The 22897-nt window shown below is 36.9% G+C and overlaps 1 protein-coding gene across 1 annotated transcript in view; it reads right to left on the bottom strand.

Annotated features, from left to right (window-relative positions):
• The window catches only part of LOC131438316 (adenylate cyclase type 2), a 221295-nt gene that overhangs the window by 184766 nt on the left and 13632 nt on the right, over positions 1 to 22897 (bottom strand). The window contains exon 2 of the transcript XR_009230918.1: positions 6099 to 6488. The gene's annotated coding sequence lies outside the window, so the exon portion shown is untranslated. The remainder of the gene's footprint in view (positions 1 to 6098; positions 6489 to 22897) is intronic.

The raw sequence follows: 22897 nt of genomic DNA, 5'->3' as shown, positions 1-22897 counted from the left end.
ATTCTCTTTCGGGTTGGTTTGATATTTATTTTATTTATGATTTTGAAAATGGACTGAAATATCTACAGTGATATTTTTTAAAATCACATATGATTATGAATGATCAAGTCCAATACGCAATATCAATATGCAATGCAAATAGAGTGACAAAAATATATTCTGAATATTGATTATAGAGGCAAGTCTAATCTTTTAATTCCAGGGATGATTTATTTTCTCATGTTTTTATTATATTAAACACAATTTAACGCTTCTTCGCATAGATTTGATTTATAGAAGTAATAGGAGTGCAGGGTTTTCCACAACGTTTGAACCTACAGAGACACCATGTAACTGCTTGCTCTGCAAAAATCAAAGCAATTAAGAAGAATGGCTAACAAAGAAATAGTCATTACTAACTAAATACTCATTCAGCATCTTTTACCATACATCTACGCAAATTATCGATTAGAATAACTGTACTACGATCAGGAAATTAAGACTTTTAAATTGAGAATCACGGTTGTGGTTCCGGCCAACTGCCACAGGATGTCGAAGCATTTTGTAAAACGCAACATAAAATTGGAGGAATAGATGTTCCATTGAAATTTACTTTTGCATTTTTGTATCGCCTTATTAACTTAGACCTATTTTAATGCATTCATTAAATTTTTGCATTTAATATTATCATTTTTGGAGTTTCACAAAACTATTGCCTCGTAAGTTTTGCTTCCAAAAGCAAACAGCAAAATAATAACGTAATGTGATATCAGTTGAGAAATTGATGAGCTGAAATCAAATTAAGATTACAATCTGATATTGCTGTCAAAAATGTATTGAAAATAAAATGTTCTACAATTGACTCACGAAGTGATCGGTTTAGCTTTTTTTTTAAAAAAGAACCTCCGCTAGAAGAAATTGTAAATTCAATTTCATAACATTTTACAATATTCATATTACAGAGGAAACGATTTCAATTTGAAAAATAACACAATCCGCGTGGTTTATCGATTTGTCAGATAGTGCGATTTAGAATTTTTGTTACTAATATCACACATTCAGTTTAGAAACTACTCATTGTATTATTTACCTTAAAACTGTGTTGAGCAAAAAAATTTTTAGGTGAATACTTCAAGGATCACATACAAAGAGTCCAAATGAAATATAATTCTGTTATCACATAATCAGGAGATAGTAGGAAAATATAGGATCAAGAAAAAAAATGCATTTAATTCCACTTTATTTAACGTCACTAATGTCACGAGACAGATAATTTTGTTGTGTTTGATTGTATGATACTTGATTTTTAGATATTTATTTCGTTATTGGAAACTGCGGAAGGTCTTCATTGCACGATTATCCATGGCACAGTTTCCAACAAGTAACTGTAGAGAGTTTGTTTGTTTTTGATAATAATAGAAATATCATTCTTCAGTAAAATCTTATGTTGGCCTCCAAATTAGTGCCTTATACAAAATTATAGAAGTTCTATTTCGGTTTTAGTTTCTATTATATTGTAGCTCTAACGCGCTGTATATTGAATGTGACGGAATTATTTGGTGTTTATGGTTCTTCTAGTATTTGTACGAACTGATAGTGTTTATCATCAAAGTTGGTCTCAACTTTTGTGGTAGTTGACTTGGTTCGACACAACTTGTCTCGAAGTCAATACAAATACTATTAGTTTATTATGAATGATTAACATGAAATTAAAAGCAATCATCACATATGTTTATAACTATTAAGGAAACGATCGTCGAATGGCTTTGTAATCGGTATATAAATAGTTTCACGATCATGAGAAACAATAATAATTGACAAAAACTTGGGACTATTACTTCTCAGGCATAATAAACAACCCTACATTCGACCGAATGAAAAATACCAATTTGGCATTTCGAATGAGGTATAATTTGTTTGGAAAAGTCGAACTCGATCGAAACACAAAATGAATTTATTATAGAACTACGGAATAGGAGTGAAAGTTACATATTTACGACACACAAAAACGCTCCATTAATAACCCTTTACAGTTTGATGATTAATCAATAACATATTCTGGCAGGTATCAAAGTTGTCCCTAATGCTACAAATCACGGTTGAAGTATAGCAAACACCGAAGAAATGTGCAGTGAAGACAATTCAAAAAGATTCGACATCTTTCTTATAAGCTTTATACAGGAATAAAATTTTATCCTGGGCGGTCATTCAGTTGTACCGCCATACGTCGCAGAGAACGAATCACCGTGAGTAGAAAATTCGACTCAACGCGAGTCATCAGCACCACCGAATAGCTTTCTACCTAAATGCTTCGAAACGAACTCACTGCGAGCGAACAGAGTGCATATATGATGCTTGCTTGCTTTGCCAAGCGGTTCAATTTTCTGAGTGGAAGGAAAGAATGAATAAAGCAGACACGGAATATATACAAACTGCTCGCCGCACGGGTAGAGCATCACCGGTGAAGAGAATAGTTCACGAGTAATGTTTCATTGATAGGATCAGCAACCTTGGTTCTGATTTCAACTGATTTCATTCAATTACGAACATTAAATCACCGGCCTTCTCCCGTCAATGAAAAAAAAGAGAGTGAGTAATGTCAGAGACATAACCGGATGACGTGAATACGAATAAAAGAAACGTTCGGTACTAAACTCTGTCGAGTGCAATGCCAAAAAAGCTGTTGAAGCTGGGCTCACCACATTATTGGTTATTGGTAATCCTACCGTATTACTAGACCTGGACCTTGAACTGGATCCGTAGTGTGGAAAGTCCAGATCCGGTTCTAGGTTCAGAATTTGGATTTCGAGCTTCTAGGTCCAGGATCTGAATCAGAAAAAGGATAGGGTCAAGTCCACGACCAGAATCGAGACAGTAATATATCATATCTAGCTTCATTTCCAGTTGCAAGTACAAGTTCAAGTCAAAATCTATAATCGGAATTTGCGTCAGACCCTGAATACAGAATTAACAACCTATTCTGAAACAAAATTTTCAACTAATTTCTGGTACTGAATTTTGGGCCTGTATTCTAAATCTGAATTTTTTAGCTGAACTCCGAATTGGAACTCAGAAACTAACTCCTGGATATGAATTCAGGACCTGGATTTTGTAGCTGAGTTCGAGAACATGAATTCTGGCACTGAATAATAGAGATGAAATTTTAAACTGAATTTTAGAACTGTATTTAAAACTTCATTATTTTCGGTTCTGGATTAGGGAACTGAATTCTGAATATAAATTTTAGAAAACTGTAAAACGGTTGTCTCAGTCTTATAATACAAACGAATGTTGTTTACTGTCCGACGTTTCGACCTTTGATGTAGGCCTTTTTCAAGGAAAATAATGTCTATCGTTTATAGTCAAAATATGTCGATGTCTGACGCTACGTTGTCTGGTCAATTTTCGAACATGCTTTAAGATATATTGACTGGATAACAAATATTTTGTTTGCATAAATTAGGTAAAGTGTACACTGTAATTCGGGAACGCGGGGGTGTTCAAAATCGTCGCGTCGGCTTTCTCATCCCTCATTCAGCAAAGAGCTTCAATGAGCATGATTCTTAAAATTAAACAAATCAATTATTTTGAGTTACTTATGGTTATCTCATAGCAAGCAAAGTCTTGGCATAACATTCCTTTTGTGAAATTTGAACTTTCTGTTTCAATAGACTTCGCAACCGATTCATAGCGCAAAGATTCATTGCATGGCTAGTTCTAGGATCCTACTGACACTAAAAATTCTTTCCAGGTCGGGGCTTGAACATACGACAACTGGTTTGTAAAAGGCCAGCGCTCTATGCATTCAACCACCAACCCGAGCCAAAAATCAACTGTTATCTCATACTACTGATTATTTTATCATAAATTTCTGGTTGTACTTCTGATGGCATGAATAAAAAATGGTTGCGGTTATGTTGAGTACAATGTGAGATATTTGCAATCAAGAGCTTATCAATCTTCCACAATGCTAATTATAGAATGTTGCCCCATATTAAAGTAAGACCTGTTCACGTCAAAAAATAACAACAACCGATAACTAGTAAATATAGTACAATTAAATGTACCAAGATCTCTTTATACACCCACACTGGAAATGGAATGATTATCAATCCATTCCAGGTCCGCTATTTCAAGTAACAAAATAATGTCACGTAATGGCTTATTAAGACGTAAAGCCGTATTGAACTAGTTTTAGTTTAAGTTAACAGTATCTAACGAGGAAACAGTATCAGATTGAAAAAATGCCATCTGAATGCAACTATGTGATAAAAACCGCGAAAATGTTACCGCAGAGATCGAACTCTAACTCGTTGCTAGCTCCCAACCGGGAAATTGTTTTGCCAATTAAACTTTCCTGTATATGAAAACACATGAAGAGAAAGTCCAAATGACTAGAGGAACCAAGCATGCTTCGCTTTACTTGGCCACCACAGCATTCCATTATAGTCATATCTCTATGGAAACACAGTCAACGGAAAACAAACACACACCGCATCACAAGTCTATCCTCGCTATTCCGCTTTGCCGCAAGTCACTGACTTGAGATTTTGTTTGTCTTTTGCTGCCTATGGGGTTCATCAGCGTCATTATCTTTTTGATGATCTCAGCCGATATGTGGTACAGGGTGATTTTTTAAGAGCTTGAGAACTTTTTTAAACAATAAAACGCATAAAATTTGCAAAATCTCATCGGTTCTTTATTTTAAACGTTAGATTGGTACATGACATTTACTTTTTGAAGATAATTTCATTTAAATGTTGACCGCGGCTGCGTCTTAGGTGGTCCATTCGGAAAGTCCAATTTTGGGCAACTTTTTCGAGCATTTCGGCCGGAATAGCCCGAATTTCTTCGGAAATGTTGTCTTCCAAAGCTGGAATAGTTACTGGCTTATTTCTGTAGACTTTAGACTTGACGTAGCCCCACAAAAAATAGTCTAAAGGCGTCAAATCGCATGATCTTGGTGGTCAACTTACCGGTCCATTTCTTGAGATGAATTGTTCTCCGAAGTTTTCCCTCAAAATGGCCATAGAATCGCGAGCTGTGTGGCATGTAGCGCCATCTTGTTGAAACCACATGTCAACCAAGTTCAGTTCTTCCATTTTTGGCAACAAAAAGTTTGTTAGCATCGAACGATAGCGATCGCCATTCACTGTAACGTTGCGTCCAACAGCATCTTTGAAAAAATACGGTCCAATGATTCCACCAGCGTACAAACCACACCAAACAGTGCATTTTTCGGGATGCATGGGCAGTTCTTGAACGGCTTCTGGTTGCTCTTCACTCCAAATGCGGCAATTTTGCTTATTTACGTAGCCATTCAACCAGAAATGAGCCTCATCGCTGAACAAAATTTGTCGATAAAAAAGCGGATTTTCCGAATGGACCACCTAAGACGCAGCCGCGGTCAACATTTAAATCAAATTATCTTCAAAAAGTAAATGTCATGTACCAATCTAACGTTTAAAATAAAGAACCGATGAGATTTTGCAAATTTTATGCGTTTTATTGTTTAAAAAAGTTCTCAAGCTCTTAAAAAATCACCCTGTAGTAGCAATGACGATTATGATCTCGAATATAATATATTGAAGATAAATCAAACTTTCGATTGACTTTCAACGATATGTTTTAGTCTCGTTAAAATGTAGCACCGTCTTGAACTAGTTTTAAATTTAATCAGTATCTAACGGGGAAAACAGATTTTTTGATACAATATTAGTTAACATATTTGATAAATTTTCTGGGGTCCAAGTAATCGAAGATTGCAAATTGCGTGCTGCGTAATTAGATCACATTCTCTACCAAGACAATTTCAGATTTTGAATCTACCTTAATAGCATCAGATCTTTCCCGTGACATTTTTAGATGAAATTACTCGCTCAGTAGTACCAACTAGTGTGGAACTAATTCACACATTGTTTTCTATTTTTGAAAAAGCCGCATGGGAATTATTAATAATATATTTTTAAACGCTTCATGCTAAGCGCGACTTTATTATGAAAGGTGTAATTGTATGTGGTTTTCCTCAGGGTGGGACTGTCCGCGTATTCGAATTTCAATTTTGTGGTTTCCTGTTTTTAAACGAATGCTGTACGAATTGTTCGTACCAAACTACCTACCTGATTCGATGTTTTCCTGAATATGTTTTTCCCGGGAGCGTGCTCTCCGTGTCATAACACTGACAGCCTCCATGTCCTGGCGAACCACAATGTAATCGATTCTCGGCTCGTTAAAACATATTCCGCAACACAAAAACAACAACAACAACACGTGATTGCACCTGTTATCAGGATGGTTTCCAAAACTCCCACTGGTTGCAATGTTCGCACTTACTCTCGCCTAAAATATTTCATTATCACTTTTTGTTCACTCAACGTTATATACACTTTCAAGAAACGCCACAATGTTGACATGTGACACTATCTCATCATTTTCGCGTTGATCGGATCTGGTTGGAGTGCACCCGTTCTTCGCATCACTCACTGACGTTGGGCGGATAGAAATGGATTCTGAAATGAAAAATATATGAAATTCATTATTTCCCGTTCAGACAGAGTAATCGGTGCTTATTCGTTTCTCTGCATGAATAAAATGCAATTAATTTATACAGCACACACCGTTCCGAGTCGAAGGTGAGCAGTCGGCTCAGCTCTCAGTAGTTTCGTTTAACTAGTATTAAAGCATGATATAGGATGCTTCTGCTTTTTGCCTTTCTCTATAGAAAGGTATTAGAATTGCTGGAAAAACCGACATTCGAACGGAGCCTCGGATATCCCATAGTTTTATATACCATTCGACTCAGTTCGACGAGATCGGAAAATGTTTGTGTGTGTGTGTGTTTCGAAGATATTTATACGCGCTCAATTTTCTCAAAGATGGCTGAACCGATTTTAACAAACTTGGGTTCATTTGAAAGCTACTGGCCATTGATCAGGTTCAAAGATCAAATGGCTGTGACTTTTGGTTCCGGATATATGATTGTATAAGTGACGTAACCGACAAAACGCATTGTGTTTTAACGCGCTCAATTTTCTCAGAGATGGTTGAACCGACTTTAACAAACTTATGCTCGTTTGAAAGCTACTATCGGACCATTGATCAAGTTCGAAGACCAAATGGCTGTGACTTTTGGTTCCGGAGATATAATGGTATAAGTGACGTAACCGACAAAACACGTTGATTTTTACTACTCTAATGTATATAAGGGTGCCAATATTTTGGGATCACCTCTAATTTCGTAAAGCGCTACTGTTCAGATGTTTAAGCATCTCGAAAAAAGTCCTCATGCAAAATTTGAGCTAAACCGGACATGGGTAAGGGATGCTGCCCAGCGGTTAAAGTTTGAAAATTTTTGATCTTGAAAAAGCACCATAGGGGGGAGTACATGAAATTTCCTGTCTGTCGTCTTTCTGAGAATTTTGATATTTTTTCTAAGTCCCAAAAAGTCGATTTAAAAAAAAAAACAAAATTTTCGAGATGACACTAAATCTCAACGTTTCATGCAATTCTAAGACTTTTATCAACAATTAGAAAGTTTATCGGAAAAAATATGCAATAAAATAAATTTTTTATTTAAAATTTGTTATTAGAATTAACAAAGACTATTTCAAAACCTTAGTCCCTTGATTATAAATAGTAATTAAATAAAAGGGTGTGTTTCTACAGATCAGAAGCAATGAAGCAATACATTTGCTAAATTATCCCTTGGATGTAGCTCGAGATATTTCGGTACGAAATTCGTAGAACTCAGTTTCCTGTGGAATAAGTTCCTGTGAACAATTTTACACTTACAAGAACAGTAAATTTGAACAATATATTCCAATTAGAAAATTTCGCAGTATTCGGTAATTTTTTACCGAATTTTCAACAGCTGAACGTTCGGTAATTGAATTGATTACCGATCGTTCGGTAATTGCTGAACTGTCAAACAACTACCGTAAACTGTAAACCGAATGGATCTAACAGATTGTTCGGTAATTTTTGTTTGTTTGATTTTTGGATTTCAAAAAACAACACATATTCACAAAACGAATGGAGAAAATGGTTTTATTCCACGAGAAATTAAAAAAGTGTCAGATGTTCCGACTGTCCGGAATTATGAGCGCCTTCCAAAACACTGCACAATCCGTCGAGTTCAACAAAAATTACCCTTGAACGATTTGTGTTGGCAGCAAGTGGACAAGTGATACAAAATTATTGTCTGCCTATAAGTAAACAAAAAGCTGTTAGTGGCTCTAATGTCTTAAAAACTTTTATCACCTGTACCTCAATCCATTAGATGAACCCTTCAACATTTTTTTCGTTTGGTTAATAAAAAGACACTCACTGAATATTTTAATAACTGTTTGACAGTTAGTTTCATGACAATCAGTTTTCACAGAAGTTCGGTTATTGGAAGATAACTTTACCAAACGGACAGTACGATTTTTACCGTTTTCGGCGACTATTCAGGTTTACCGTATCAATTGTATATCTAATACAGATTCCGTAATGAAAATTTAATTGTTGTAAAATAAAACCCATGTACCGAAATATCGGTTGTTTCTGTAAATTACCGAAAGATCTCGTCAAAAATATTACCGAACAAAGGAATTAAATCTTAGTGTGTATAAGGCATGTTCGCAACAAAACATGGACCCTTCTAAGTACGTATATCTCTGGTACACCCAAACCTCCGTTTACGAACACTTACCTCTTTTTACGTAACTCTTTTTAGGAATCAAATCCCAAATAACGTAAACTTTTTTTAAGAACCTACTTCGTAAAAAGAGGTTTTGGCATACATCGAAAGCGATTTCCGACTCATTTATATCCATGGAAACTACCACAATGTGGGTATTTTTGGAACGGGTTTAAAGAGTAGATTCCAAAAAATGATGTTTGAGGTATTTTGGAAATCCAAGATGGCGACTTCCGATTGATTGATATTCCTCGAAAACCCTTACAATATGGGTATTTTCGGAACGGAATTGATGAGTAGATGTCGGAAACGATGTTTGAGGTGGTTCTGAAATTTCCGAAACATATTGGACTCCAATAAACGATGTTTGAGCTCGTTTCAAAATTCAATGATGTGACTTCCGGTATAGTGTTTTCAAGGAATAACAAGTGCAAGGAATACGGCAAAAACTTTCAAAAAAATACTAATAAACCGGAAGTTACTGTTTTGCATTTCAAAACCACCTCAAATATCGTTTCCGACGTCTACATTTCAATCTCGTTCCAAAAGTACCCATATTGTAGGGGGTTTCGAGGAATATCATCAAACCCGAAGTCGTCAAATTGGATTTCAGAACCACCTCAAACATCGTTTTCTGACATTTACTCATCAATTCCGTTCCGAAGATACCCATATCGTTAGGAGTTTTAAGTAATCTCAATAAACTGGAATCCGCCGTCTTGAATTTTGAAACGAGCCCAAGCATCATTTTCTTGCACTTACTCTTCACATCCGTTCCGAAAATAGCCATATGATGCGCGGTTTCCACATTCATCACCCAAAACTTTTTTAAGGAGTAAATTCCAAATAACGTAAACTTTTTTTTCAGTTCGTGCTCGCATCTCACCCGACACAGTCGAAAATCGTTTACGGTCGAAACAACAGAAACAAAGACAATACGCCAGTTAACAATAGAGTGTACGGAATGGTCAAATACGATTTAACAAAGCCTGAAACTTGGCCTTCAAGACCAAATTCAATTTGTATTGATTTCAAGCGTTGCAAAGTTAGACCAGCAGCAAATGAAATTGAAATCTTATTTAAAGAACGAATGCATCTAGACGCTAATAATATAAGTGAGATTCAATTCAACAAGGCGTCTAACTATGTGTACATTATGTTTAAACGTGATAGCGATGCAATTGCATTCGCTTCGGTTAACGAGGTGCACAGTGTTGAATGTGACAACATTAAATACAAAATCCCTGTGCACATGGTGGACAATGCCATACAAGTACGCGTGCATGACCTTCCCCCGCAGTCCAGCGATGAGTATGTTCGGGAAAGTATGTCGCAGTACGGTGAAGTTCTTTCCATCGAAAGGGAAGTGTGGCGGATTTTTTCCCCGGCATCCGGAATGGCGTGCGAGTTGTGCTTATGCAACTACGTAAGGCAATTCCATCTTACATCATTTGTGGTCAAGGTGGGGCACGTCCATGTAAAACGTTGATTATCTATGAAAATCAGCTGGTTACATGTCAGTTTTGTGAACAACCTGCACACTACGGTAAACCTTGCACTGAAACTGCGAAAAAGACATCTTCAACCAAAGACAAGGTCAACCGTTCAACAACGAAAACTGAGTGAAAACAACGAAAACTAGTGAGCGCAGTACTTATGTTTCACCATCAAACCAACCAGTAACTGCAACCAATGTACACCAAGGCGCATCTAAAGCAACTAGCAACGAGCTCAAGACTACGAACAACAAGGAAAACGAAACAAAGACGGACACCAACAACAATACAACCGAGACGAGCCACGAACCAAGTGCCCTTCAACCATCGCAGGAGGGAAATGGAAGTCCTTCTCCTCCTAGAAAAAGAGTGACAACGAGATCCACTTCGAAAAATTCTCTATTTAAAAAATCGGATAATTCGGCCACTTAAAGCTTGTACGCAAATAGGTCTGAATAAAAATATCTTAAAAAAACGTTAACTTTTTTCACGAACCAAATCCCAAATAACGTGAACTTTTTTTTACGTACTACCTCTTTTTTCGAACCTCCGTTTAGTTCGTAAATGGAGGTTTCGGTGTAATATTTCATCAACGCGTGAAAAAATTCGAAGATTGATGAACATATGTCCGTTCGTTATGTAAAACCAATTTTTGTTTTTAGATCCGATACAAAAGGCAGGCTAGGAGCAGAGTTGCAAATTGTCAGACATGTCAAATGACCTTGACAGACTGACTAAAATCATCCTCAACTGTAATCGGTACAGTCAAAGTGTCTGTCAAATGAGATACTCGATAGTTCAATGACCAAGTAGAAGTATACTCAGTCAAAGACAGGTGACGCATTTTGTTCTCTCTCTCATTCTCCTATTCCCTGTTGAAGTAAAAAAATACCATGAGAGTACTAACATAAATATAAATTGATAAAGTTCATTGTTCTTTGTAAAAAGTCATCGGATCTCGGTGTTTATTGGTGTACATGAATTTAATTCAATGTTTATGCTGCTTGATTAATATTTAGTCACATCGCAATCAATCATTGACAGGAGAAATGAAGATAATATCAATCGCATCGGCAATCAATGAGTGTCCTGGTGAGTATAATATCAAGAGAATTTAAGTTATGACAGATCGGCTCTCAGACATTCAATATATGATGATTGGTAGAGCCTGGTTGGCAGCAGTCCAGTGACATAAACTTTCCAATCTTCGTCGTGCAAAGTTGCTAGTTGATAGTGACATTTAGCAGCTCTGGCTAGGAGCAGAACTCAGAAATCACCAGAAGGATGCGAAGGCGAAGCAAACATTTCAGCAGAGACCAGTTCTTTCGGTTCAACTGTCACCAATTTTCGTGCAAGCACCGGCAAGGTATGAAGTCGTTCAAGGACGATGAAAGTTATGTGCTTGAAGACTTCAAACAACTTTCCGGAATTTCTATATATACTGCCATGTAACAGAGCTGCGTAAAGGAGCATTTTAGGACGAAGAAAATTTCCCAGAAAATATTTGGTTTGGCAAGCTATATGCAGGTGTGGTCGTGTAACTCAAAGCTTAATCGCCACCGGAACAATAAAAACCTGTTTTTTGTCATCCTTAAGAAAACGAAGTGGGTTCACTATTATATGCTCCTTCGGCACAGGAACCCGAAAACCGGTACAACATTTTTTACGTTTTTTGTTTCGCCGGTTTAAGTGACGGTGTACAACATTGAACACACTTTACCCTATAACTCCGGAACCGGAAGTCGGATCCGGATGAAATTCAGGAATTTTGTATGGGACCGTGAGACCTTTCATTACATTTCATCATCTAAGTTTGTCAAAATCGGTTCAGCCATCTCCGAGAAAACCTATTGAGATTATCTGATACACACACACAGACATTGCTCAGCTCGATGAACTGAGTCGAACGGTATATGACACTTTTTACTAGTCGGTTTTTCAAGTGAGTGCATAACCTTTCTATATGAGAAAGGCAAAAAGGAAATACGAGGTCTGTTTAAAAAGTTCCCGGAATTTTTTTAATTGCGCGCGTCTGGAGAGTCCGGTGATCAAAATTTTTTTTTATTGTGTTGGTACATATGTCCCTAATGTATGGTGAAATTTTCAACTGTATTCATTGTTTACATTCTGTCTTGTAGCGGCTAGTGTAGACGTGTTTTTGAGCTCGGCGATTTTTGTTAGTTTAAACAATGGAAGAATTGAAGAGTCAAAGAATTTGTATTGAATTTTGCGTGAAAAATGAAATAAAGTGTAACCAAGCGTGCGAAATGTTACAGAGAGCCTACGGTGAGTCTGCTATGAAAAAAACAAGTGTTTACGAGTGGTATAAGCGTTTCCAAGATGGCCGCGAAGACGTTGAAGACGACGAACGCTCCGGTCGACCCAGCACGTCAATAATCGATGAAAATGTGGGAAAAGTGGAAAAAATGATTATGGATGATCGCCGAATCACTATTAGAGGAGTTGCTGATGAAGTTGGCATATCAGTTGGCTCATGCCATCATATTTTTCCAAATGTTTTAGGCATGAAACGAGCGGCAGCAAAATTCGTTCCAAAATTGCTGAATTTTGATCGTGATTTTTTGGCTAAAAACAAGACTTTAATCATGCCCCAACCTCCTTATTCACCAGATATCGCTCCGTGTGATTTTTTCCTGTTCCCAAAGTTGAAGAGACCCATGAAAGGACAGCGTTTTTCATCGATTGAAGAGATAAAGGTAGAATCGCTGAGAGTGCTACAGAGCATTTCAAAAAGTGTCTATCAGGGGTGTTTCGAAGACTGGAAAAAACGCTGGCATAAGTGTATTATATCTAGGGGGGATTACTTTGAAAGGGACCATATAGATGTAGACGAATAAATAAATATTTTTTTAGAAAAATGAGAATTCCGGGTACCTAAGCAGCCATGACGCTTCTACGCTATTCTATCCTGAATTGGCTTCTTGGCATTACACCAAAAATGTTTTCGAATGGTATTAAGCGAATGGAGTACATGTTGTACCAAAAGAGGCGAATTCATTGGTGGGGGTTCTGGTGAAAATGGAGCTCTCTCAATATAAACAACAAGCTACAACTATTGGAAAATTTCAAAAATCTTGGACAAAAGCTAGATCGGTTGTAGAGAAGTCTGTATAGACCCTCAATGGTTGGAGAAAACTCAAAAGTTCGTTGTTCATGCATTTTGAGTTGAGTAACTGTAATTAGTTGTTAATTGAGTAAATATAATTAGTAGTAAGATAATTAATAAAGCACAATTACATGAATAAAAAATGCATCTTAAATTGAACTAGCAGCACATTAATTTTATTTCAAATTTAATCCGTCCAGATTTGGTCACGAATTTCATTTCGAATTATCAGGAGGATGGTTAATTCATATCATATTGTTGTATTTAAATGACTATTTATTATCAAAAGCATAAAATTTTAAACATTTATATGCGTCGACTTAGCTGTAGTTTCTCCATTTTTTAAAAAAGCACTTATAAAACCACCGTCACATGTTTGTTTTCAATAACAATAACAGTATTCCAGTAATAATTAACGAGACTGTTTTCAGTCGATTTTTTTTTTATTATTTTCATAATTACTGAAGTAAGCGTTCATATTTTTTCAGAGCTTTTTTTCTCAAGTGCTTGATCGATTTCCTGAAACTTTTTTCTGACATAATTTTTATTCAGTTTATACAAAACAAATGGTTTGCCATACTCAAGGCGTGGACAAAGTCTCATCCAACTCGGAGCACTTCGACGTTGATTTTACCATCGCTTTCTGTTGTTAATGTCTGGCATTGATCCGCTATGTCCTATAGCAGTATTCGTGCATAAAATCATAAATAACTTTCTGGCGAAAATGACAGTTTTTTTTGCATATGATCTTTTATTTTGTTGGATGGAAGATATACGGTTAACACCAGATGATACAAATTAATACCACACGGAAGTAGCAAATAAATCAACGTCAGACGGTACACCGGTGTAAGACACAGTGAGACCGATAAACAACATTTAATCTCTCTCTCTAATGCTGGACGTTTCCATCGTTCCTGTCGACATCGCTGCTGTCTGTCGGTACGGTCGGCAGTGGTTTGAGCACTATTGCTGATACTTTGATAATTATTTATTTAGTAGCACTCCACTATCAAGTCGGTCTGATTCGACTGCGTTCTGTGAATGTTTTCTTTTCCAAACGAGCTCCAGCCAGCGAACAGAATGAAATTTCATGCTTCAGTGCTGGCATTCGTGGGGTCAGAATGAGTTTTACAGATTTTATTAATTAAAGGGCCGTCGTTTCATTGCGATTCTACGGTACAGGTTCATAGATTAGAATGTAGCGTTTTATTTGTTATGGTCCAGCAGAAGGAAAGCTTGTATCATGCTACAGTGAACCCTTTTTCTCGGAGCTTTTCCATAAATCCCCAGTGTGCGGATCCATACTATTCTATGTATTCAAAGAACTGAATTTTACAGAAAAGAAAATATGTGAGATACCGAAACCAGGAAGTGATATTCGGTTATCTATGTAGTGATTGGATATGGCATATGCCATCAGCAGCATAGCCTCTTAGCGTGTGTTAGACACTTAGGAGTTCAATAACTGGTTTCTGCAATTGATGTCGATACAATCATTTGAAATCATTATGCCCTATAACTGTGTAGCATACTCTGTGTCTATTTGTTTTGGCTAATCTGTTATTCTGCTGTACGGAAGAAGCTGTTACAGAAACCTTCTATATTAGCAAATGATTTCTCGATTCAAGGTTATATCAAAGTGACTGTAAGCCAAATCATATCAAATTAATTATAAGCACCAGTAAACCGCAACCTAATTGGCATATAATCTGGATTAGTCATTCTGAAGGTAGCTCATTTGTGCTTGTTGATATCAGAAGAGATTGTCATTGGAGATAATGGATTTATCATGGATCAGCCTGGAGCGCAGCCACTCGATATAGGCAAATATTTTTTATCAACCATAAATCATATCATTGAATTGCCACTCGAATGAGGCCTTTTGAGATATATTCCAAAGCCAATATTGGCAATATGGTAACATACATTTCAACGCTAGCTAATTGCACAGTATGTTGAGCAGTGATCCACGGATCTGTAATAACATAGTAACATAGAGGACACATCGATTCCCGAATACACACTGCAATGAGTGAACAAACGGCTAGAATTCTCCACGGTAATCACGTCTCGCAGTCGCTTCTTGGAATGATGCTGTGATATTTATTTTTAAACCCGTTAGCCTGCATCTGTCACCATTAGTCAACATGATTTGTATAGCTCGCAAAACCGCTTGGCATCGTGTCGGTATGCATGTTTCTCCGGGTGTAGGTGTTTTACTGGTACTTGTTAACATCAGGATCCAATTAGAACATTTTTAATTATTACTTAGTAAGACTTACTTCACAGTCCACAGACCTTGCATATCGTGGAAGTTGAAATTCTTGCTTTGTTGCAAGATACACAATATGAATAAATCTCAATTGCCAAATTTAGCAAACTGCAGAACGTGACGTAATGGTGATCAAGTTTAATATTGTTTGTGATTAGTTACATATTTGTATAGCAATAATTGAAAAACAGCAAAATTTGCATTTTTCAATAATCTGGTATATTACTTCTCGAAACTTGATATTCATGTAGCTATTGAAATCTACGATCTTTTCAGCTACACAGAAAGAAATAATGAAATTTAAACGAGATGTAAATCAATAGTAACATGGAATAGACATGAGTTGAATCGAAATTTTGATTGAAAACCTTCATCGATGCAAAACTAATTTGAATTGCATTGAATTTTCAATGAATATAACTGTATCTTTCAATTAACGCTTATTTTGCGATTAAATTATATTGAAACGTACAGAGTTGTAAAGTATTTTTATGTTTAATTACCTGCTCCAAATATGTGCATGAAAATAAATGTAAATTCACAAAATATTTTTATCTGTGTAGCACCGAACCACTGCAGCATAACAAGTTTTGATTCTGGAGTCTCATTCCACGTTTCGTCGATGGTCAAGTGTGGCTTCGCTATTTGCCAAAACTATTGATGTATAGGGTGTCCCTGTAAGTCTACGAATTTTTCGAGCAAATCAAATTTCTACTCTACGAGGGCCACTACTTATATTTCGGGAATAGCGAATAAGAACAAACATTTTTAAGTGAAAATGGCTTTATTGGTTTTCAAAGTATTGTCCATGATGATCCATACACTTTTGCATGCGTTCGAACCAAGCAGAAAAGCATTTTTGCCCCTGTCGTCAATTCGAAGTTTAGGCTGGTCAAAAAGGCACTGGTTTGAGCTGATATGTGAGAGCTCGCATTGTCATGGTTGTGTACTATTCAGAATCGACCGTCTTATATTACTCCAACGGCACAGTTGCTACGTGACTCGTTCTTCCGAAATAAAAATTAGAGGGTTGTATGCAAGACACGACCGATCACAATAACATTAAAAATGAAACGTTTCTAGGGTCCCCATAATAAATACAAAAAGAAAGATAATGATTTTTACGTTTCGTCTTTGACTCATCAGTGCAGAGCAGTTCAAATTGAACTGCTTAGTGCTAAACTCGGCAGTTCAATTTGAACCACTAAGCAGGCGTAAAGTTTCTACTATTTACAGAACATTTTGTGTTTTGCAACGGAGTGCAATGTCTTTTCTGACGTGCCGGACGAAAACATGGTTCGACTTTTTCTGGCCGGTGCGGGTTTGGTCATTTAGGGGTTAGCCAAATTGTGTGCTAGGACTGCTCTGCACTGATGATTTTGATCCCTTTCCACAAATTTTTACATTGTTAAGGTGAAATGTAGCGGAATGCGAAAATCGTGTTTTTGATCAATTATTCAAAAACTAGATCGATTTTCGAAAAACCAAAAACACTTAAGTTTTTGAAATCAAATTTATCATAACTAAGTATTCTTAGAATTTTGAAATTTTGCTTTGCCGAGCCGTAATTGGTTTTTGAAATGTATAAACGGTTACTGTTCCGTTCCACGGGGATGATTTTAGAAGTGAAAAGTAGTGTTTGTAGCAGAATTTCACAAAGAATCTGAAAATGCAACTCAAAATTATAAAATTTTAGCTAAAACAACCGAAATTTGAAAAAGTTTACATAAACTTTTCCGCATTTTTTTTATTGCTTGCGCGCTGCTGTTTCGTATTGAGGTGGTGTGAGAAATGCGCTGTGGGCACGGTGGCATTATATCGTTAGCAAAAATTACATATCAAATAATGACGCGAATTTATGCAGTATTGGGTTTTGTGTTGAAATAAAAACGAGTTGAATACAATAAAATGAGTATTGTAAGAAATCGTTTATTTTCTAAGTAGCTGTAATTTATAATGCTAATAATGTCCAACTCTGTTGTGTTCAATGCATTGATGTTGCTGAAGCAATAATGCTTGGCTGTGTAATATCATATAAAAGGTATTATTTTAGATTGTAGCAATTTTTTTACCAAAACTAAAACTTCAACCTTGACAGGCTACAGAATGAAATGAATACAAGCCAAGTATTATCGTTCATTAACCTGTGATACAAACAATAATAATAAACAACTCGAATAAACGTCGTCAAGCAAAGCAAAGTCTTGGTATTACATTTATTGTTGAATATGACCATTTGTTTCAACAGACTTCGCAGCCAAGGAGTGGCGAAGCCGTATTGGGAGAATACTGAATCCACACCAGGAAAATGTCTGGGTTTGGAAGTCTTGGAATACATTCCTTTAAAAAATTTTTACAAGTCTATATAACGAGAGCTAAACCCACTGCGCTCAATCATTGAAAAAAGTTCTTGTTTCTATGTGTCCGTTTTTCTTGGTATGCTTTGTGCGACGGTTCGTTCAACTGAAGCGGATAAAATTTTGCGCGCATTTTATGACGCTACATTTCACCTTAAGTTTTTGAATAACGTCCTTTAACTAGAAGTCAATTATGATGAATTCAAAGTTACTTGAAAGCTCAATTTTAGATACAAACAATCGTTTCATTTGTACAGGTTTAAATCTTTAAACCTGTACAAATGAAACGATTTTATTCTATGGTGCTAATTTTCGAAAAACGTACAAACTTATTAATCGATCCAAGAGATTTTTTATATTTTTCAACGAAAAATTTTGTGCCAGTAAACTCAGTAATAGTGTAATTTTATTGATCCTTTTTAAAAATCGTTGATAATCTTCGGAAAGTGTCAGAAAATAATAAGGCAACAATACGAGAAAGAAAACATGTGAAACAGTCCGCATAAAATTTAGTTACTTACATTAATTTTCGCTTCGGCATATTAGGAATATACGAAATGGATACGCAACAAAATTACGAAATTTTGTTCATATTGTAACTTGATGTTATTAACACATGAATGAACATTGTCATAGTTACAACGCGTGTAGTCATCAGACGCTTATTGTTTGCAAGCTAATAATAATTTAATTGAAACTGGCGGTTAACCAAATTCTACGAGGGTCCTTTTCAAACGATACATGTAAAATCGCAAGTAAGCTTACCTTGAGTTTATCGTATCATCTAATAGTTCTGTATATGTGAGCCTCTGGAACTCTTTTATACGGAAGCGGATCATTTCGCCGAAAGGGTCATTTCGCCGAAAGGGTCATTTCGCCGAAAGAGTCATTTCGCCGAAAGGGTCATTTTACCGAAAGGGTCATTTCGTCGAAAGGGCCATGTATAACTGATTTCGCCGAAATTCTCATGTATAACTGTTGGGGCGCAGCCACATAACCGAAGCCAGTCGGCCGCCAACCTGCCGTCGGAAGCGGCGGCCTCTTGCATACAAACCTGTAACCGCCTCGTTTGTCCGGTCTACTCAAAGCTAGGTTTCTTTGCTTTAGTTAGGTCCAAGCGAGCGAGGTAGCGAGGTCGGACACCACATGAACCTATGATGATTATCTATGATTATCATCATAACACAACTTTATACTGAATCCACTCGCGCGTCACTGTTTTGTTCGTATGGGAATGGAGATTTAAGTATGCAACCGATTCGTTGAAAAATTAAAACATTTTTAAGCGTACAATATTGAAGCTTTCGAATCATTTAAATGAGGAAAATCCATCCACAAATCATCGATGAAATTAGATCCGAAAAATTTATCGTCGATAAATCTAAATTGGCTTGATAGTTACCAGAGAACCCAAATAAAATACTACTATACTAAACTCAACACACCGCACAAATACAAAAGAAACTTTCCAATGAGAAAATGGATGTGACTTTCATCCACTCACTATTTAAACACCTTCGCCGGCCTACGAGGCATGCTTGCTCACAGCATGGGGTTAACTAAAGCAGAAATTTATTTGGGCATATATTTATTGATTTCCTTTTGTGCGATAGCTCATGCTTCGCAAATCGGACGAGAGGATGACATCATTCACGCGCTGTTACTGTTATTGGCTCGTGAAAGCATAGGTCAATTCAAACATTTGCATTGCAAATTGCATTTTTTAAATTGCCACCCATCCTTGTGTAGCGAAAAGTAAGGCAAAATCGATCAAAACTTTGCTAAATACGTGGGATATTTCAAAAGAATCGGTAACCACGCTGATTCGATTCTTCAATAGCTAGATGATAAATAAGACACTCAAGTGAACACGGTGTTGCGCAGACAACAGGAAATTTCACCAACACATAATGCAAAAGCCACAATCCAGCGAGTGAACGCATATACAATCCAGTCATCAGATCACTGGACGAGCTACTTGTTTCATTCACAGTCAAGCATCAACTGAAATCAAGAAATGATTTGCAGCATATATTTATAGATTACTCTTCAAACTACGCAGAACGATGCGGTGTTTTTTATGCATGACGCAAAGCCTCCTATGTAGAACAAGAAAATGACGTCAATTTGTACAACTGGGATTGGTGGATGAAAACATAGGTCGAATTTAGCCATTTTTTCAATAGTATGCTATTGAAATACTGAAATGACGTTGCCATACAAGTTTAAGTTAAAAGTTTCCGAATCGATTGATTGTTAAATTATATCAATCCATCAACAAACGACTGAGTTATTAACGTTCAAAATTATGACAGAAAAAGGTTACGCAGCTATTTTGAAACTTTTAATTGACACCCGGTCCCGTGTAGCGAAGAGTAAGGCATTTTTGATGCCAAAACAGCCAAATTGATTTTTTAAACTCACTGTTCTGAGTACGTCTATGTTAGAAAATACCAGTTCTCGACGTTTCATGCATTTCTAAGACATTTCGATTTCGGAAATCTCTAAATTTTTTAATGTCCCAGAGACGATTTTTTCATGTGTGTGTGTGTGTGTGCTACAAAAATATGCACTCACTTTTTTAGAAGATGGCTTAACCGATTTTCGAAAACTTAAAATCAAAATGGTCCCATAGCCTGCTATTGAATTTCATTTGGATCTAACTTCCGGTTGCGGAGTTACATGGTAATATGTGAAAATTAGAGAAAAAGCGTGCATTCAATTTTCTCTGAAACAGCCCAACCTATTTTCACAAACTAAGATTCAAATGAAAGGTCTTATAGTTTACTAAAAATTTCTAGAACATTTTATCCGGATCCGACTTCCGATTTCGGAACTGGAAGTGGAAAATTACCAATTTCATTAGTATTTTTCACAAACGATGCTCAAAAATAGGTACAAATCCCATAAAACTGTCTGATAAATTCATCTAGTTGGCAGAGCTTGTTAGTTTGTGGGCATAAAAACTTAATTTGGCACTACTGGTCCCCCCTTTTCGTATCCCGGAAGCACTGAAAGTGGTGCAGAAAAAATTTTAAAATGGAACTCACTCCGATTTCTCGGCCATGCTTGAACCGATTTTCATTAAAGCTCATATTATCTTTAAAGCTACTGTGATATTTCATCTGGATCCGACTTCCGGCTATGCAGTTTAAAAGCGATGAGTGTTAAAATTCTCATATCGCTATATAGAATGACAATATGTTCCACTCCAAAAGAAGAAGAAAACACAAAACACACGATGCATGCTTTGTTCTATTTCGTACACGGTATAAAGAAAACGAAACGTTTACGGATGTCTGCTACTAGTGTGTAATATTGGTAAAAGATGGTGCTGCGGTTGATAAAAATTTCAGCTATTCTATGATAAGTGCAACCGAAAGAATAAACGAATGTAAATGAATTCAAATTTATTAGAAAAAATATGAAATTTTCACAGCCGGTACTGTGTCGGTGGTGTAGTGATCAAATTATAACAATAATAATAATCCTATCAGGTGTACAACTTTGATTCCGCCATTTTCCCATAGGTGGCTGTACTGGCTGAGGCTGTTCTTGTTTTCGTATTATTCACGCTCGAAAATGTCTGTTTATGTGCCCAATTCTCGCCATTTGCGGGGAGTTTTACTTTTCTGTAACAATTCGAAAAAAATGCAGCTGAAGCGCATCGAATGCTCTCAGAAACTTTCGGTGATGCTGCTCTGAGTAAAAGAACGTGTCGGAAGTGGTTTCAACGTTTTGAAAATGGTGATTTCGATGTCGAAGACAAACATGGTGGTGGAAGAGAAAAAACCTTCAAAGATGAACAACTAGAAGCATTGCTTGATGAAGATTCATGCCAAACCCAAGAAGAGCTTACCGAATCGTTGGGAGTGAGTCAGCAAGCCATTTCAAAACGTCTCAAGGCCCTGGGTAAGATTCAGAAAGAAGGAAACTGGGTGCCGTACGAGTTGAAACCGAGGGACATCGAGCGCCGTATATTTGTATGTGAGCAACTGCTTCAAAGACAAAATCGTAAGGGGTTTTTACATCGAATCGTAACCGGTGGTTCGATACGATAATCCTAAACGCAGAAAATCACGGGGAAAGCCCGGCCATGCTCCTTCGTCGAAGGCAAAACCGAATATTCACGGCGCCAAAATTATGATTAGTATTTGGTGGGATCAGCTCAGTGTGATTTACTACGAGCTCTTAAAACCGGGTGAAACCATCACAGGAGATCGCTACCGAACGCAACTGATGCGCCTTAGTCGCGCGCTAAAAGAAAAGCGACCACAATATCAAGAGCGACATGACAAAGTCATCCTTCAACACGACAATGCTCGGCCTCACGTCGCAAAAGTGGTCAAAAAGTACCTGGAAACGCTGAAATGGGAAGTCTTGCCCCACCCGCCGTATTCCCCAGATGTCGCCCCTTCTGACTTCCACCTATTCAGTTCGATGGCACACGGCCTGGCAGATCAACATTTTGAAGCCTTCGAAGAGTTGGAAAAATGGATTGCTTCATGGATGGCGTCAAAAGAGGACTCCTTTTTCGAGCCGGGATCCGAAAATTGCCGGAAAGATGGGAGAAAGTTGTCGCTAGCGACGGACAATACTTTGAATAATACATCTGTAAGCACTTTTTCGCAATGAAGCTTTTAACTTAAAAAAAAACGGCGGAAGCAAAGTTGTACACCTGATACTACATGTTCTTTGCTGCTGATTCATGCTGTTTAACTTGACATACATAAGCAAAATTTACAGAAACGCAGGTTCGCTTCGTTTGTTAGATTTAGTCTAATTGGTTCAATCGAAATAAAGCATGAGATAGTAAGTTTAGGTTTAGCTAGGTTCAAAACTGTTCCAATTTGTAGGTCGTATTTGTTGCTGGCAAACAAACCAACTTCGGCTATTTCGGTCATGTGAATCCGGTTTTGGAAGAATTGGAAATGGTAATCAAAAACTGCTAAAGGGTCTCACTCGCTTTCCTTCAAGATGGCC

The sequence above is a fragment of the Malaya genurostris genome, chromosome 3, assembly GCF_030247185.1.
Source record: "Malaya genurostris strain Urasoe2022 chromosome 3, Malgen_1.1, whole genome shotgun sequence".
Classification (NCBI taxonomy): Eukaryota; Metazoa; Arthropoda; class Insecta; order Diptera; family Culicidae; genus Malaya; species Malaya genurostris.
The sequence above is the reverse complement of the archived record's forward strand: the minus strand, read 5'-3'. Positions and strand labels throughout refer to the sequence as shown.